Source organism: Setaria viridis, chromosome 1 (genome assembly GCF_005286985.2).
Source record: "Setaria viridis chromosome 1, Setaria_viridis_v4.0, whole genome shotgun sequence".
Classification (NCBI taxonomy): domain Eukaryota; kingdom Viridiplantae; phylum Streptophyta; class Magnoliopsida; order Poales; family Poaceae; genus Setaria; species Setaria viridis.
In genome coordinates, this window is record NC_048263.2 from 22,798,409 (window position 1) to 22,804,672 (window position 6,264).

Genomic DNA, 6,264 nt, shown 5'->3' on the forward strand with positions numbered 1-6,264 from the left:
TAGTACTTTATTGTATCAATTTGATCAAATTTGAGATGCTTTGATCCTAAAAAAGTTAGAACAACTTATAATTGGAACGGAGGGAGTAAGAAACAGTAATCTGCTAAGAAAAAATTTTACTCACCGATCAGAGCAGAGCATCATGAGAACTCGTATTAGTGGCGAGAACAGACGATTGTGATTGATTTGCTCATCTCCTTTTGATTTCATGGATAAGGATCAGATTAGATGCTGGAGGGCAAGCACGAGGCCGCGTCGCTTTGATTTTGCGGCGATAGAGATGGATACGATTCATACGAATGTACGGATTTGTTTATGTTCTGCGTACTCTGGCAGCTAGCACACTAGCACGCCTGTTATTGGCCTCGTTGCCTCAATTGCAGGCATAGTGTGTATATTTAGAGGTATTACGGGGGTGTTTGGGAGGCATGTGCTAAATTTTAGCACATGTCACATCGGATGTTTAGACACTAATTAGGAGTATTAAACATAGCCTAATTACAAAACTAATTGCACAACCCCTAGGCTAAATCGCGAGACGAATCTATTAAGCCTAATTAGTCCATGATTTGACAATGTGGTGCTACAGTAACCATTCGCTACTGATGGATTAATTAGGCTTAATAGATTCGTCTCGCGATTTAGCCTAGGGGTTGTGCAATTAGTTTTATAATTAGACTATGTTTAATACTCCTAATTAGTGTCCAAACATTCGATGTGACAGGTGCTAAAATTTAGCACATGCTATCCAAACACCCCTACATGTAAGATGTTGGGCCCTCCTCTGGTATGGGCCCTTGGCTGTCGCCCCTAGTGCCCTAGGTCAGAGCCGGCCCTGATCGTGACGCTCAATTTCGTGTGCCTACGGTCTGGATCCTACCTGGGCATATAGTTGCTCGGCTCCGGGTCTCATCCAAAACAAACCCAACATGCATTATTGAACAGAAGGCTTCCATCAGAACATCAATTAGGGATGTACAACACTATAGATATGTGCTGTTTGCAAGTACTTAACATGTCGCATATAGACATCAAACACAAACAATTTACATTTTGCCAATTAAGCTGTCTACAAACTATTTAATACATGCATTCACATATAACCAAGCATATATATGAACTTTGTATGCTATTTTGTTGCTTGGTTCGAATTATAGTTTCACATATTTTTATTGCAATTTCTAGTTCTATACGTCTACATCCGGCAAATATGGCAACACTTTTGTTTAGTTTTAATCCGAAGCATTGCATCCAAAGATTGAAGGATTATCGGTTACCTTTATCCGCGGCTTCATGATGCATCCATGGATGAGGAATCCCACCCATACCTTGGCGCCCTAGCAAGATATTGTCAGAGAAAATTGGCCGGCGCTCGTGGTGCCTCGGGTATAGTCAGACCTTCAATATTAACCAGGTTAGTGCCATAGCCGAATCCAGCACCTGAGATAGGCACCGCTAGCGTGCCCTTTCTCTCCCGTGCTGAAAAACGCTCTGTTGCTCCTGCACCATTGTTGCCATCACCAAACCCCCCGCCCCAACCCTCAAAACGAGTCTCGCTGCAACAAATCTGATGGAGCAAAAGTCGGCTGGGAACATTTAGTACAAAAGCACGCCATCTCTCCCCCTCTCTGCTCATTTTAATACAATAGATGTCGAATAAAAATTCTAAAGTGATAGATGGCACATTAATTACTACCATACAATTCATTAGGAGTAGAGGCAAAATTGATGAGGTGGGAGACTAAGAATTAATTGTTGCTATACAAGCTCTCACTAAAAGTTTAGACAAAGAAGACTATGACGGGGAAGGAGGGAGTGGGGAGGAGGTGCAAAACGGGTGGCTGCACGGAGAGTGGTCTTTAATTTTTCGTGCTTCCTCTCTCGTGTATTATCTCACCTTGGAACCGACCTTTTGTCACACCTTAGGTAGTTAAGTTTGTCCAACAATAACTAGTGCTTAGTTATATGGCAGTTGGTAAGTCAGTTCTCTCCGCTTCAACCTGACTAGCATGGCATGTTTTCTAGCCTCACTTTGATATAACGACCATTTGATCTATAAAATCATGATGTGATAATAATGAAACATACACTTAGAACCGACTGACTTCGGTCATGGAATTCAGATTAGATGCTCATGTTGGTCAAAAAACATATACTCCCTAAGTTCCAAATAATTATTGGTTTTAGCTTTCTAATATATAGTTTTATATGCATATAAATATATACTATGTCTAAATATATATTAAAAACTATGTATCTAGAAAAGTTAAAATATTTTTTCCAGTTAACAAAATTAAACGCATCCGTAAATTAATCACTAGAATCCAAAGCAAATCTCCACGGCTATTTCAAAATCTCGACGGATCGAGCGTGCTCATCCCCTAGTAATCAATTCCTGCCCATCCCTCTCTGGCAGTGACAGGGGCATATGTTCGGTGCCGCTTCTTTAATGGCGCGCATGGCACTAATAAAGGACTTTGTACTCGAGCATCCGGACCCATCCCATCCCACTCTCTTCGTTCTAAAAAGAATGCAACTCTCCCTTTCCAAGAAGTGAATCAATTTTAAATTTCATCAAATTTATACAAAATAGTACTAATATTTATGGTAAAAAAAATATCAATAGATTAATTATAAAATATATTATACTAAATTTATTTGGATACGTGAATGTTAGTATTTTTTATAAATTTGATCAAACCTGAAACTGTTTGATTTCTAGACGAGAGGTACATTCTTTTTTACAGACAGAGTAGGTTGGGTACGGCAGTCAATCATCCCCTCTTCTCGAGATAAGCGTCGGGCGGGCTTTGGTTAGGCGGCGCGGCATTTCGGTGTGATCCCCTGAAAATCTCTTCAGATCGCTTTGTTTAATTCTATATTTTATTTACGCAGGGAGAGGTGAGATTATTATTTAATTAATTAAAAGAAGAGGAAAAGAAAATCGCGAAAGCGACAGAGATCCGTCGAACACTGCTCCTGCTCGTGCTCGTGCTCTGCTCCCATTGGAGTCTCCCGAGCCGACACTTTCGACCTGGCAGGCTCGCGCCGAATCGTCCAAGTCTGACCCGGACGCTGCACCGGAAGCCTCGGCCCGGATCCGCTGCGCGTTGGTCGCCTGCTCCCGCGTCGCCGACGTGTGGCCGTTGTACGGGCTGTCACAGAGATGGGAGCCGCAACGGATCCTCCGGGGCCTCCGCGCGCGACATGTGTAAAGAGAGAGGACACGGAGTCCGGGACCCCTCCCCTGCCGTCTCAGCCAGAAATGCACCGCACGCGGGTCACCACGTTCTGTTTTTCTAGAAGCCGTTGCTCTCCCCTTTTCTTTTCCGGAGAAAGGGATTGTTAGCATTTGAACGAATAGAGGTCTTTGCAATGAGAGTAAAGCACGATCAGTCGGCTGTGTCATTTAGATTCTCGTATTTTCAAAATACATACCTAGCTTCCTAAATTTGGGCTGGGTATCATTTAGATCCCTATACTCTCAAAATGCGGATCTCACTCCCAAAATTTAGTTTCGGGTGTCATATCAGTCCCTAAACTCTTAAAATGCAGTGTGATCCCACTAATAAAACAAGATGAGATCAATTTTTATGCTTTCAAGCAAGCTATTACTTTTATTAGCACATTTCCTAACTTATTTTCTTGCTCCTTCAGCTTCTCCCAATATCCGTCCGTCCATAATTTATCTTATAAACCACTTATTTTAGTTTAGTAAGTGCAACTAGTTATTCAAAATTGAACAATCTTTCAAGAATAATAGAGCACGCCTATTATGTGCACCTAGCAAGTTAAGATATTGCCTCCAAAGTAAATATTCTGGATTCAACACATCAATATTCTCCACACATATTGAGCTGAAATTCACTTTTCTTAATATAATTAAATTACATCTATGTAAAAAAATGTATGAATTTAATTGAGATGACAATGCTTCTAGAGAGTATATGAACCTAAATGACACCCAAAGTCAAGTTTAGGATGCTAGATCTACATTCTGAGAGTATATGAACATAAATGATATCCGAGGCTAAGTTTAGGGAGACAAATATGCATTTTGAGAGTACGGTGACCTGATTGACACGGCCGAACAAGTTTAAGACTTTATTCTTACAAGAATTACTCCGCTAATTCAAAATGAATGGAAGTATTCCAATTTTAAAAATCAAAATTTATAATATTGAGCACGAACAAATGAGTCAAATTACATGCGTCATTGGTGTATAAAAATTACAAGAGTAAATATTTCAAAGATGTTTTTCATATGGCACTGATTTATAGCCATCGATGGATCAAACTATACGTCTAGCAGTTCTTTTTTAAATCCTAATACTCCAACAACATGACCCTATTTGAAAACAGCTGATACAGCGTGGCCTGGTTTTTCGAGTGCTCGATTCAGCGTAAGGTTCATATTTTTTAATTTATTTAAAGAATTAATCGATACTATTTTTTCAATAACAAGCGACATGCCTGTCGACAACGATGCGCTAATTGCAGACTTGAGCAAAGCGCGGACCGAGCTTGGAAAAAGCCCGGAATAATTTGAGCTTAAAAAAATGTGACCAAGCCCGTCCACGAATAGCTTTCGAGCTGGCCATTTCGAGCCGGGCCGGACCTCCCAGTATTTTTTAGTTGGAAAAAAAATAAAAATAATAATTGGGTCGGGCTTGGTCCACCATAATTTTTTTCAGGCCATCAAAATGCGTGCCACACCTGGCCCTATAAAGTTCATGGGCTGGGCTTAGCCCGACGGGCTTAGGCCAAGCTAAATTTGCTCAGATCTAGCTAATGGTGACTTTATCAATTTTAAGTTAAGGATTTGCCGGCTTTGTATGCTCATATACGTAGGGTTACATGTGGATTTGTAGGGACGAGTTTGCATGCGTTTATATGTATGTCTGTACTGTAGGATGCTTTGGTGCTTTGGTTTCGTTTGCTGACTAGTGGACCAATATGTTGTTTTGGTCTGTGAAATAGAGTAAACCGGTGCTCGGTTTGGTTTAAGAAATGAGTGGTAATTAACCATTTTGCAACAGTCAAACATGAACGCTGGCGCGTCTACATAACCAATTGCCACGATTAGACTCGGACCTAGGGTCGGATGATTCTGATCATCTGGTCCGGCGAAACCAAACACGCTGTAAACAAAAGGTGAGAGGACCGTTCCTACGGGAAGTGAGCCTAACCTCTAACCATCCATCGAGTCCCCTCTAACTCGAGTACCTATTTCTTTTTCTTAGGCATGTATTACTAGTATCTACTTCTTGCAGCTACTTTAGAATAACTTTTTATTGGCAAGTATCTTCACCTACAAACAAACCGTCCTCTTTACCAAACTTCTTTCCTTCGTGCGAGACTTGAGGTCGTGGGTTCGAATCCCACGGACCGCACACGCGCATATTACGCGTGAAATTCGCGTGACTTGTGACTTGCGACGATGCGCGTGTGCGGGGGCATCCCGGCTCTTTGTCAATTTTTTCCTTTATTTTTTAGGTGCAAAGCCGTTTAGTACCAGCTTTTAGTACCGGGCATTTTGGTCGGTACTAAATGGCATAGCATTTAGTACTGATGGTGTGCGAACGCCGGAGGGGGAGGTTCCGAGGAGACCCCCTTTTTTAGATTTGGTCGGGGGCTGAACACGCTGAACTCCCAGAACAGCACGGGTGGTGAGCATAGAGAGATTTTTACCTAGGTTCGAGCCTCCGGAGGATAATAGCCCTATGTCCTGCTTGTGTGTATATTTTTGCTGTAGAGTATGAACTCGAGAATACATGGGGAAAGTTTGATCTTGAGCTCTGGAATCTGAGGGAGGAAGAAGCCCCCTATCCCTGCCCTAGGTCTCCTCTTGTATACTCCAAAAGGGATCCCACACCAGGCATCACAAATGAAAATAAAGAAGCCTAACCCTCACAGTTGGTGGGACGTTGCATAGGTGCCGACATGCCGTCGCCCGCTGGGGTGTGCTGGCCACCTCTTTCTTTATTGCATGCATGCATGTATGCATCTCCTTGTCTTGCAATCTTCATCGTGGACCACATGCTCTCACGCTGGGTGAAAAGAGCAAGTGGGTGGAGAGAGAGAGCACATGACTACCACCCCCTCATGATACATCTTATTATTGGGACCACACCTAGGAGCTTCATGCATGTATTACTATAGATGAGTTGTTTTTGGTCTTGTCTTGTCCCGGTGCATGCATGCTGCCACCCCTCTCTCATATCAATAGCCCGGCAGCACACCTCGCTCATATCATTAGCCTCG